The sequence below is a fragment of the Uranotaenia lowii genome, chromosome 3 (assembly GCF_029784155.1).
Source record: "Uranotaenia lowii strain MFRU-FL chromosome 3, ASM2978415v1, whole genome shotgun sequence".
In the NCBI taxonomy this organism is placed as follows: domain Eukaryota; kingdom Metazoa; phylum Arthropoda; class Insecta; order Diptera; family Culicidae; genus Uranotaenia; species Uranotaenia lowii.
In genome coordinates this window covers 33,994,106-34,005,932 of record NC_073693.1, presented here as the reverse complement: position 1 = coordinate 34,005,932, position 11,827 = coordinate 33,994,106, and the positions used below count along the sequence as shown (strand labels likewise).

The 11,827-nt window shown below is 31.3% G+C and overlaps 1 protein-coding gene across 2 annotated transcripts in view; it reads left to right on the top strand.

Annotated features, from left to right (window-relative positions):
- The first annotated feature begins 309 nt into the window (after window positions 1-309).
- The window catches only part of LOC129751492 (uncharacterized), a 656,753-nt gene continuing 645,235 nt past the window's right edge, over window positions 310-11,827 (top strand). The window contains exon 1 of one of the 2 annotated variants that reach the window (XM_055747028.1): window positions 310-928. The gene's annotated coding sequence lies outside the window, so the exon portion shown is untranslated. Of the gene's footprint in view, window positions 929-1,606; window positions 1,629-11,827 lie in introns of those variants that run through there. The other variant, XM_055747029.1, reaches the window with a different exon arrangement.

Sequence of the window (11,827 nt, the reverse complement as noted above, 5' to 3'; positions counted from 1 at the left end):
GGGAAACTTGGTAATCCACAAAGTTCCGAAAACACGCAACGCAACCCTCTCATTTTTAAGTGTTCTCTCTTTCAAGAAACCCCCAAACGGCAAGCACGTTAGTGCTTGCTCAGAAAACCAACCATCGAATCTTTTGGATCGAATCGATCGGCTCCCCAATGCAAGAAAACTTACCACCGAACTTATGCACACAGACACACACAGCCGAAGACAATTCGACTTCTTCGGCTGTTGGAGCTCGCCTCGCCGCTTATTGGGGGGGTTCCGAACGATCCCGATCCGGACGGACCCACTAGTCTACTCGCGAAAGCTATCGAAGGAAGGCGCACACAGAAGAAACACACGGTGTTCGTCCGGTTTTTTTTTCTTGGCTTTGACGGTCCGGTTTCGGAATTGATGGTTTGAGCTTTGAGCCCGCCGAGAGTGAAAACGACGACGACGTCGCGCGCGCTATCCAATTTTGCTCCGTTGTGTAACAGTTTGGTGCAGCCGGGTCACGGTTTGTGGATTTTTGCTGATTTTTGTTTTTGGGGGTTGATCCCAATTGTTTTTTTGTTGTTGTTGCTTCGGGTTGATTTCGGCTTCTGTTGTTTTTGGCAAGTGAGCTGTTACCGTGTGCTGTTATTGGCAGGTTTCTTCCTGTTAACCCAGTCGGGCGAGCAAGCGTGTGTTTCCGGTTTGTGTTTTTGAGAAAAAGAAAAAAATCGAGTGTGTAGGCGAACTTCGAGTTAAGCTTCGGATTGTTGAAGGTGAAGATATTTGGAGATTTTGTGATTTACTGAACGAGCCTAACGGTTAGAAAAAAAGTTAGACGTGTTATCTGGAGCCAGTTGAAAGTGATCCTGTAATCTAGTGGAGCGCTTGTGAGCGAAAGTTGTTTGAACCTGAGAGTGGATTGAATCCCGAAAAGCTAATCATCAAGAAAGTGGTAGGTGTATGCAAAGTGCAGTTGTTAGTTGAAAATTTGAAAATAAGTTTAAGGAAGAAGAGAGCCTCCGTACCCACGTTGTTAAAACAAACAAAAATCAAACTACCTTTTCAAGGAAAATCTTCTCCAAAGGAACGAATCAACACCCAAAGAAAATAGCTTTTCCTGCTGCAGAAAAGTGTGTGCGTGTGTGGAAAACCCTTCTTAGGTGCAGCAGCAACAGCAGAAGAAAAACCAGTCACTTGAACCGAGACCAGCCAAACAACCTTCAGTGTTTTTCTCTAGTTGTGCGAAAACAAGTTGTTGGAAATGAGCTAAGTGCAAGCAACGAAAAAAAAAAATAACCACCGAGCGCCAAGTGTGTGTTTATTTCTTCTTTTCCTGACGAAACTGGCCTAGCCACATAAGCCCACCCTCTTGAAACCTAGTGTATTGAGTCGAAATTAAGCTGAGCCTGGCTTAGCGAAGCGCGGAAAGCCTCCTCGACCAAGAGTAGTGTGTTGTTTGGTTTGGTTTGGTTTTTGAGTAGCCGACGATCAGCAACAGCAGGAAAAAACGAGAAAAAAAATTGTGAAAGTTTTTCCTCCTTCGAGCATTAGAGCAGCCGGACTCGGACGGCGGCAGCAGGAGATCACATGTTGATGTTTTGAGATTTTTAACGGTCGCCATGTGTATGTTTCGGGCGAAGAAATGAGTGTTGGTGCGTACGGTGGCTCACTTGTTTTGGATGCATCCTCCCCTCGATAGCCGATTGATAGCCTAGAAAACAAATTAAAAAAATTGGCTCTAAAAATCAAATCGAGAGATATGATGATGAAATGATGAAGAAAAAAATGTATTGATCCCAGTAGTAATGGTTTTTGGCGAGAGCTGATCAATTGATTCGTGTGAAAACCGAAGATTCGAGATTTACGACAACAAAATAAGTGCATGCTGATGACGTTGGTTTGTTATCCGGTGTGAAAAATGCGAAAAATAAGAAAATCAAACATTACCCTGCTGACGAAGACGTCATTGGTGCTGTTGTCCACTTACACGAATATCTCAAAAAATTCACAACCAACCATATTTTAGGAAGGACATATTCTTAACGATAAAAACCAATTATTTTTCTTGTAAAATCCTGCAAAGCTTGATTGAACAAAAAAAACTTGAATAATATTCTGAGAAAATACATCAATTACCAGAAATACTCCTCAAAAAAAATTAATCCAACTTCAATTACCGATTTGAATTCAGAAAATTAATGCATAATCTGTATTTTTCATACAAAATCAAACAAAAAAAAAACAAGTAGGCTCTCAACACATAATAGAGTAAAATAAGTTGTGTTGTATCACTTTTTTGTTTATGCATCCAAAACGAAAATTTTTGAGCAAGTTTAAAAAAATTATCATTAAAGGAAGCCTTTAATACCATTTGAAGTCTGCTGTTAAGTTTTGATAAAAAAAAATTAAAGTTTTTTTTTCTAATGGGTTTCGACAAAATTTGAGCGGGAATTGCCCGGATATTACCAAGATTTTTGGTCGGCAATTCTGGAACCAATTTCCTGGATTTTGCAAGGTTTTTAGGAAAAATTGCCCGGATTTGTCCGGCCCGGATACGTGCTGGAAAAATTCTGGCAACCTTTTTATAACAAATTTCGATTGAAAAAACGAACTTAAATGTTGGATCATAAAACCGATGCTTAATGTCAAGTGCTTGTTTGATGAACATGTTAAAAAAGAAAGCTTTTGTTTTGTTAACATATCATGAAATCTCATTAAAATGTTCTTAAACAAAATAAACAAAGCTTCATACTTTTTCAACCCAAAATGGTTTTGATGCAAAAGCAAGACTTCAAAAATTCGATTTTTATTCTGTTCAGAAGAATATTTAATAGTGGTGAAAGAACACTGATCATAAAATACATCTTAAAATGCATCTATCGATATTTTTCCTGAAAATCAACCAGCTCACGATTCAAATAGCAAATCGGTTTTGGTATAGTTTTGCTGTTTTTTTTAACCTTTCCTATTCATAATTCATTCCTGAGATCATGATTACAAAAAAAAAGTTGAAATATGCTTTTCCAAAAACCATTGATTTTGTTATTAGTTTTTCAAAAGCTTATCTATTTAAAGAGTATTGAAGATGCCAATGAAAAATACCTTTTAAAAATAAAATTAAAACTATAATTTCAAAAAAAAAATTTTTAAATCTACTCACAACTGTTTGGGAATTAAGTTCCTGGTAAAAAAGAGTAATTTTTTGAAAAAAATAATTTATTTTTATGGAGGGTTTTAAAAATTGTTGTTTTGTGCTAGAAATCTATTTTATCTAGAAATCCATTTGAAAATTTTGAGTTTTAATTTGTGATTTTGCATTTCAAAAGCTGCACATTTAACAGTGTTTAAGATTTTTGATTTGAAATTTTTTTTTTTACGAACCCTCTCATTTGGTGGCGTAAAAAGTCGGAATAAAAATTTTTTTCTTATTAAAAAAAAACAAAAAATTACCAAAATTTCATGTGCATTAAAAATTTATCAAAATATGTTTTCAAATAACAGATTTTTTGAGATATTGATTAAATCTGATTGATGTTCTGAGTCTGCAAGTTTCAATCCTAACAGAAAAAAATCAGTATTGAGTTTCTACAATGCTTTTTTTCACTAATAAGAAACAGAACATCTAACTGAAATTGAAGCAAATCGGTAAAATTTGATTAAAACAATAGTATGTTCTTAAATTTTTGCTTACACGATTCCCAATTTCTAAACTTAATTTTGCTTCGAAGTTATAATACTAAACTCTGTGTTCTATTTAAGTCTTTTTGCATACATAGATACTTGGTTGAAGTGAAATATATGCAATATTTTTGTTTATTCGTTCCGAAATCTGAGTGAAATTTCGAAACAAATATTTTCCGTTTTATAAATGTTAAAAATTGAAGTTTTTTGTGCTTTTATCTTAGAGTGCCCATTCCCGAAAATCCATGACCGGTAATTTACGGGAATTCTTGAATCCCAAGAAAGGAATGAAAAATCCTGAGAATTCCCTAACCTTAAAAAAGAACTAAACCTGCTGCTGATAATGTAGAAAAATAGTCGCATTATTATGAATGAGCTTCTTATTCTTCCTTTGCGGATAGGGTCTATTTATATGACCCGAATTCTTCTTTGTAGATGCGATATCTCAGGAACGGTTGAAGCTATTCATGAAATTTTTCTTAAATGTGAAGCTCTTTATTGTTTTATTTTTGGATTTTAAACGTTACTAGAGTTACCCAGAAAAAGCAGAAAATTTAGCCGGTTAGGGTCATATAGACCCGGATTTCTGTTTTGGATATAAATACAAAACTACTGAGCCGATTTTCAAAAACTTCAAATCTTCTATCAGATGCTTTATGATAAATTGGGATATGATTTTTATGGTCTTTAGAACTGACCCTTAAGTAAAAAAGTGCTTAAAAATGGGTGTTTTGCAGAACTATTGAACTTTGAAACTATTGAACTTTTAAATTTCCATTTAGGGCATATGAGATTGAACTCAATTCTTTTTAACATAAAATTAATCTTTTAATAAAATTAAATTCAGGTGATATACTATTCCTATATTATTCGTAACGAAATGGTCACGATCTTTGTTCAAAATACCATCTTTTTTGGCCATTCTTTCATTCGCCTCGATTTCCAAACGCCATCAGCGATTCATTCCGTCCTGAATAAGCGCGACGGGTTTTAATTTTGTATGGAAATTTGTATGAGAAACCAAAATTTTTGCAGTACAATGTGATTTTTGTGAACAATGCACAAACCTTACTTTTACCCAAGAAAAAATATTCGATGTTATACAGAGTTTTACAAATTTTTTGTTTTAAATTTTTTTTTAAATTTAAGCATTTTTGACTGCTAATTTGAAAGCTGTGTAGCCAAAGAATGTGAATAAAAAATCTTAAAAAACTGCTTAACATAGCGAGGAAATTTATTGATTTAAATAACCTTATGCTGAAATTATTAAAAGTTCTAGCAGATTTTATATTTTTAAATGGTTATAACTTTTTCCATGAAATGCTTAGCTGCTTGTCATGTTTGCAAAAAATGAAGCTTAAAAAAATCAAAATCAAAAATCAAAGAATAATTTCATTTCAAGCTTATTTGAATTTTCTGGATAATTTAATGTGAAAAATTTCTTATTCTATCCAAATTTCCGTACAAAATCTAAACGCGTTGCGCTAACTCAGGAATCAGCCAAATCATCTCAAATTTTAAACTGATGCTTGGTGACCTAAAACGGATCGAAAAAACACATGAGAGCAAAAAGTCATTTTATGCAGCGGTAAATTTTTCGTTTAAATTGTCCAGAATGTATTGATTTTGAAAACATAGAATATTGAATGAGCTTTTAAGTTGCGTGCAAGCTTCTATGGAATATTGCTTCTTTCTGTTTGAACGTAAGGAAATCTATTGCAAACTAATGATGTTCTCGTTTGGTGATACTTTTTGATACTTTTTGAAATTTTGTAAACTTTTTCCATTTCGACAGATTCCTTGATAAAGGCAAAATAAACATAACGAAACGTCGGATGTCGTAAATAAACTTTATTTTATGATTTTTTGACACTGGAATCGCCGAGAAACTTTTTCAACAATTTTCAAAATTATCTCATTTGTTGATAAAAAATCAGTTCTGAATATAAAATTTAGAATAAAATTAAAATCATTAAAGAGTTGTCCTGCTGGTTCAATATTTTAAAAGCCAAAATTTTATTTTTGTTTTCGTGTTTCGGATTCTGCTTCCAGAATCTTGATTTTCAGTTCAAATAATTTATAAATATTGTTATTAAATCTGAATTGAAAAAAGAGTCGAATTTTGTTTTATTCTCGAAATTCATATGCACTTTCAATATTTAGATAATATTTTCGCAAATATGTAAAACATAATATTCTATTTTTTTTTTGTTTTTAGATTTGAAGTTCTTGAACTTTTTTTATGATTGGAACGACTGTTATGGTTGATTTTTTGGAGGATTTTTAACAGCTATCAGTCTGATAGCCGTTAAATGTCCTTTAAAAAAATTGAACTTTATTCTTAAGAAGAATTCAAACGCGACAAAGCTCCTAACGAAGAATTAGAATTGAAAACTTAGAATTATGATTTGAAATTTATATTTTAATTCACAACTTGTCGGTTAATTTTTTTTTATTTCTTATTTAGATTGAAATCCAAATCTTGAAAATTTGAATTACAGATTCGTAATTCAGGGTTCTGAAACGAAGTTCATTTCTTTTCTCAAAATTTATCTTTTGATCTCGGATTAAGAAATAGACTCAGAATGCAAATTTTGAATTCAGGTTCCAAAATTTGGAATCAGAGTTATTATTAACAACATAGATTCAGATTAAGCCCAAACAGCTTTAAATTCAAGAAAAATACATGAAGTTGACTATTTCGTGATAAATTCAAGTCATAAGAGATAACGATTTGTAATTTTCATTGTTAATTCCACTTCAAAATTTCAAGTTATATTTAATCATAGTCAGTTCGTAAACAGATTCAGCTGAAAACCACAAATATCCAGTTAAATTTGAAATCACTAAGGATTTTTTTTTAAATTTAAATGAAAAAAAAACATCCCTACAATATTATTATGGAAATGATTTTGAGAAAAAAGGGATCATGGTTACTTCACGCAAAAAAATGCAAGGAATTCAATTTTTTTAACTGTATTGTTCAACGTTATTAATGTTACAATTTGGTTTAACTAAAATTTCGAACAACAATCTTAAATTGGGATAAAGTTTGCGAGAATCATAATTGAACCGTTTTCCCATTGTATCATTTGTTATTTATTAAAAAAAAACCAATATCAATTCGTCTAATACGATGATTTTTTTAAACTTTCAAGCATCGATATTTTTCTAATCATGGTGTATTTCAAATTAAAAAGATTTTTTTTATAGTTTCTTCTCGTACTTCATATTGAAGTATTAGAATTCAATCCTTATATCCTTATTTTCCTTAAATCAATGAATCATCAGTCATCTAAAAACGTTTTTGGCATATTTTATGTTAAAACCCATAGTTAGTTAAGCTCGCAGTATGTGAATCGAAACAAGCTCATTTAAATCAGCTCAGAGACTATTGCCCAATATTAAAACCTTCGAAATTAGGCCCACAACCTACAAGTTGATTATCCACCACATCAAACCTCAAGCCGAATTCGTCAATCCTATTAATACCGATCAAGCATCAATGTCAAATTGGAGCATTGAATTGAATTTCTGATTAAAAGCCTCGACTATTCGTTATTTTGGTTGATTTTTCTTCTCCATTTTGCCAACTGCCACAACTTTGTGTGGTTCACCGGAATGCTAGCGGAAAATTAAATTGGTAAAAATTTTCTGGCACCATGCACATATCCACATATGCACATACCCGAATGAATTATGAAACGCAATTTTGTTGGATTTCAATCGTGATTTATTTCGGTTCTCTCGAGAAGCTCTGAGCATTCGATTTTTTGAGTTTAAGCAATGCAATAATGTTTTGGGGATGAAGTGTGTAGAAATTTTTGGATTGTTTTTTTCTCTTATGATGAATTGCGCCCGATTTGTTATGCTGATGCACACATTTTGAAGATTTTTTTCCAATTATTTTTCTTCATTTTAGTTAAGTTATTTCTGGGTTTTGACTAAATTTGCCCGGATATTGCCCAGATTTCTGGTTGTCAATTTTGAAATCAAATGCTCGGATTTTGCTAGGTTTTTATAAAAAAAAATGCCTGGATTTGTCCGGCTTAGATACGTGCTGGAATAATTCTGACAACATGAGGCACGACTATTTTAGGCATTGATAGAAGTTTATTAAATATTTAGAAATGAAAAGGTTCAAATCAGATTTATTTTCTACTCTTGTAAACTCTTAAAATTTAAAATTTTAGTTTGAAAATTTGTTAAGAAAGAATCTGCAATATATAATGTGAAATTTAAACCCAGTAAAATATGTTTTTAGTTGAATTTTATCTTGAAAATAAAGTACAAGTTCTTTGGCCACAAAAGACTATCAAAAATATTCCATTATGAGAATCCTGTGAAATTTAATAAATAAAAATTCAGGTTTCTCAACAATCAGAATTTTTTTTAAATTTGTGATTTCTATTGGTTTGAGTTCCATTCCATTCAAATCTTAACCCTTTAATAACCCTTTAGTACACAAAAAGCATTATTGAGATTAAAATAAATTTGTCCATGCTTTTTTTATCACGATATTTTGATTTTTGTGTGAGATAACGAAAAAAGTATGCAAATAAATTTTTTTTTTTTGGTTTTTTGAAAAAAAGTAGTTTTTGAAAAATCGCTGTTATTTCTTCAAATTTGGAAAAAAAAACAAATGTTTTAATCTCTAACAATCACAATCAACTTTCTGCTCCTAATGAACAATGCTTGAAAGAAATTTGCAAAATCGTGTCGGCATAAATTAGCAATATCAGAAATTATTTTTAAATTTTGATGGGCCATAACTTTTATAAGACTCAATAAAATAGCTTCAATCCTATTCAGTTGCGTTATTCGAATTTAAATGTTATTATTTCACTGACTTAATAATTGCTATCCTCCTAAGACGCGAATAACCAATGTAGGTTAAAACGTTCCTAATAAAAAAAATCTATTCTCTTAAAAATAGAAGACATGCATTCAAAGGTTGAAAAGGGTTTGTAATAAAAAATATTTTCTTTTCATATTAAGAAATCATGAGTTTCGAATACACATAGAATTTTAAAATGCAAAACGGAGATTCAAATCTGGGTTTTTCCCAAATATGATTCAAACCGAAGTTCAGTAACAATAAACTGGATACAGAATCTAAAAAAAATGTTTATAAGCAAATTATGAACGGCATCATTCGAAATCATTCAAACCTAAGCTTTCCAGATATTTCTCCGGAAATATCCGGACCGTGCAAATCAAGAACATTTTCTCCAATATCTGCAAATATCACTTTTTTTAAATAAAAATCATGAAGACAAACACTCGACTTTTGTGTATCGTAATTCATCAGTCAATCCTGAATAACATTAGAGTAAGGTGGGGTAAAAGTACGAGTCGGGTAAAAGTACGTTTTAGGATTATCACAAACCGAGAACAGTAAAATTCAAAGATCTGGCATGGATTGACAGTGATTTGGACTGCCAACAACCAGCCATAATTTTTTTTCGTAGAAATTTAAAATATTCCGAAAAATGAGGTAAAGTAGCTTTTTTGCTTGAATGATGTAATATTTCAAAAAACGGCAAACATGTTTGTGCAATCAAAAGTCTGGCTTTCAATGAAAGTTTTAATGTGTCTTTTTAGTTGTTTTTAATCAATATCAAATGCCAATGAAAGAATTTAATTACTATGTCTCTATTCATCACAATAAACTGTGAATCACAAGAAACCTTGAAGGGGCAAAAGTACGAACTGCAAATGGGGCAAAAGTACGAACGGTCTTCTGAAGTAAATCTGAACGGAAAATTTTAACTTCTTTTTTAAATGCTCTGGATACATCAGCGCATATTTTTATTTCTACAAGACTTGCTCGCGCGAAAAATTGCTCAAATACTATGTGAACTGGATTTCGAAAACCTGCTGAATATAGACAGTTAGTGGAGAACTCCAAATTCGCACAGGTTATTTGCCCATGTATAGGATTTGTATCAGAAGCGAACAAAGAAGCTGCTGCTGTAAGCAGAGATTAATACAAAATAATTTTCCTGTTGACTTCATGCAGAATTGTGGAATTGTTAATGGTCGTACTTTTACCCCACATCATTCGAACTTTTGCCCCAGAGGTGGGGTAAGAGTACGTTTCGATAGCAGTTAGGCATTTTCACTACTGCTATCAAATGCGTCGATCGATTATCTTCGAAATTTTGTAGAAAAGAGATAAAAGTCTAAGCAATCAAATGCTGTTCTTGGTTTTTTGGAAAACAACTGACAAAAATTTCTTTAAATAGGATAGCACTAAGGTCGTACTTTTACCCCACCATACTCTATATTTAAGCTTTAAAAAAATAATCACATTAATTTTGATTAAATTTTCACACAAAAATTAGACGCAAATACATTATTTCAATGACTCTATTTAAATTATTGTTTGATTTTGAAAATAAAGTTAAAAAACTCGGTTAAAAAATGGGCGATTTGGCAAGCATAGTTTTATCTTATTAAAAATTATTGGGGAGGATTTTTGGAAAAACTGTAGCAGAACAGTTGAACTTGGATAAGATTTCGAGGTTTTGGCTTCAGTTCTGAGACGAGATTGTTTCTCTTGACCACTTTTAAACCTTTCAATTTGTAGGAGAAATAGAAAAAAATAAACCAAAATTTTAAAACCAAAATTTATTATATCCTGTCAGCAAGGGCCGTAGGAAGAATTGCCTCATTTTTGGTTTTTGTGACAAAATTTTTTCTACAACGTTTTTGCTTGAAAACTGTATAGTAAAAAAGTGTGATTCTAACATAACCTCATTACATATTTGGGTTTAAGCTCTTTTATATTCAAAGTTATTCATTAAAAATCTTTTTTTGTTCGAAAATAGGTCCTAAAAGTATTTAGTTTTTAAGCATTTTAAAATAAATGAGAGATCTTGGAGACTTCATTTAAAGGAAAACTTTTTTGGGGTCCAAATAAGATTAGATACATTCCTATTTTAGTTTCAATCTGGTTTTTGAAGTATATAAAATAAAAATAATGTTAAACGACAAACCAGTAAAATATATTTCCAGCTGAATTTTTTTGAACCTGAAGATTAGGTGAAATTTTTTTTCATCAACAATAAATTAGCATTAAAAGTTTATTTCATTATTAACCCAGTGATATTTTTTTTTTTACTTGAAATTAAGATTTTTCAAAAACGATATATTTAGATCTTTTTCAGAACAGTGGCTTTCACCTGTTTTGAGTTTTATTTTGCGTTTTTTTTAATTTCGAAATTGAATAAAAATTCTGAATTCCTAATTTGAATTCGATTTCCGAATCTAAATTCCAAGCAAAATTTCTCAATTATTATGAACCACAAAAGACATTTTATAACAGAATCCTCATAACGAAATCTCTCATTTGATTTATGTATTCTTGATTTTCTATTTGAATCCTATCCTCAATTATTTATTCGTAACTCAACAAGTGAATCAGAATGAAAACTCCGAATAATGAAACTCTGATATTTTAAATCTAGATCACCATTAATGATTTTTTTAAGCTTCAATTCTGCATAAGGATAAAAAGCTAAAATTTAAAATCCCATTTTTAAAAATGGTTCGTTATTTAAAATATTTTCTTTTCATGAAACATGGAAAATAAATCTCATTTGGTTAAACGTGCAAAACCAAGATTCGATTCGGAATTTCGTCCCAATGATGAAACGAACTTAAAATTAAGAAGAATAAAGTGGATACAGATGCCACAATACGGTCAAAGGCAACAAATTTTGATTTTATAAAAAAAAAACAAATTTGAAGCAGAAAATCTTGAATGATTCAAATCTAAAAAAGCTCACCAATTATTTTTCCGCACGTATCCGAGCAGGGCGAATCCGACCTTTTTATTTTCTTAAAACCTTGCGAAATCAGGGCATTCGATCACAAAGCTCATAACCCAAAATCAGGACAAAATCCAGGCAAATTTGAGAACTTTCCAACTGAAATCAAAATTAAAATAGCTCGATAAGTTTTTTTTTATTTCATAAAAACACACAGCTAGAATATTTGAATAAACTTGACTCAATGAAATGTTTTGGACGCAAAATACATAATTGTTAACACTCAATTTAAATTTTTCTTTGATTTTGCAAATAAAGTGAAAACATTCGGGCAAAATCTGGGCATTCAGACAACTTTAGTGAGACAAATTTTATTGAAAGTTCGATATTTAGAA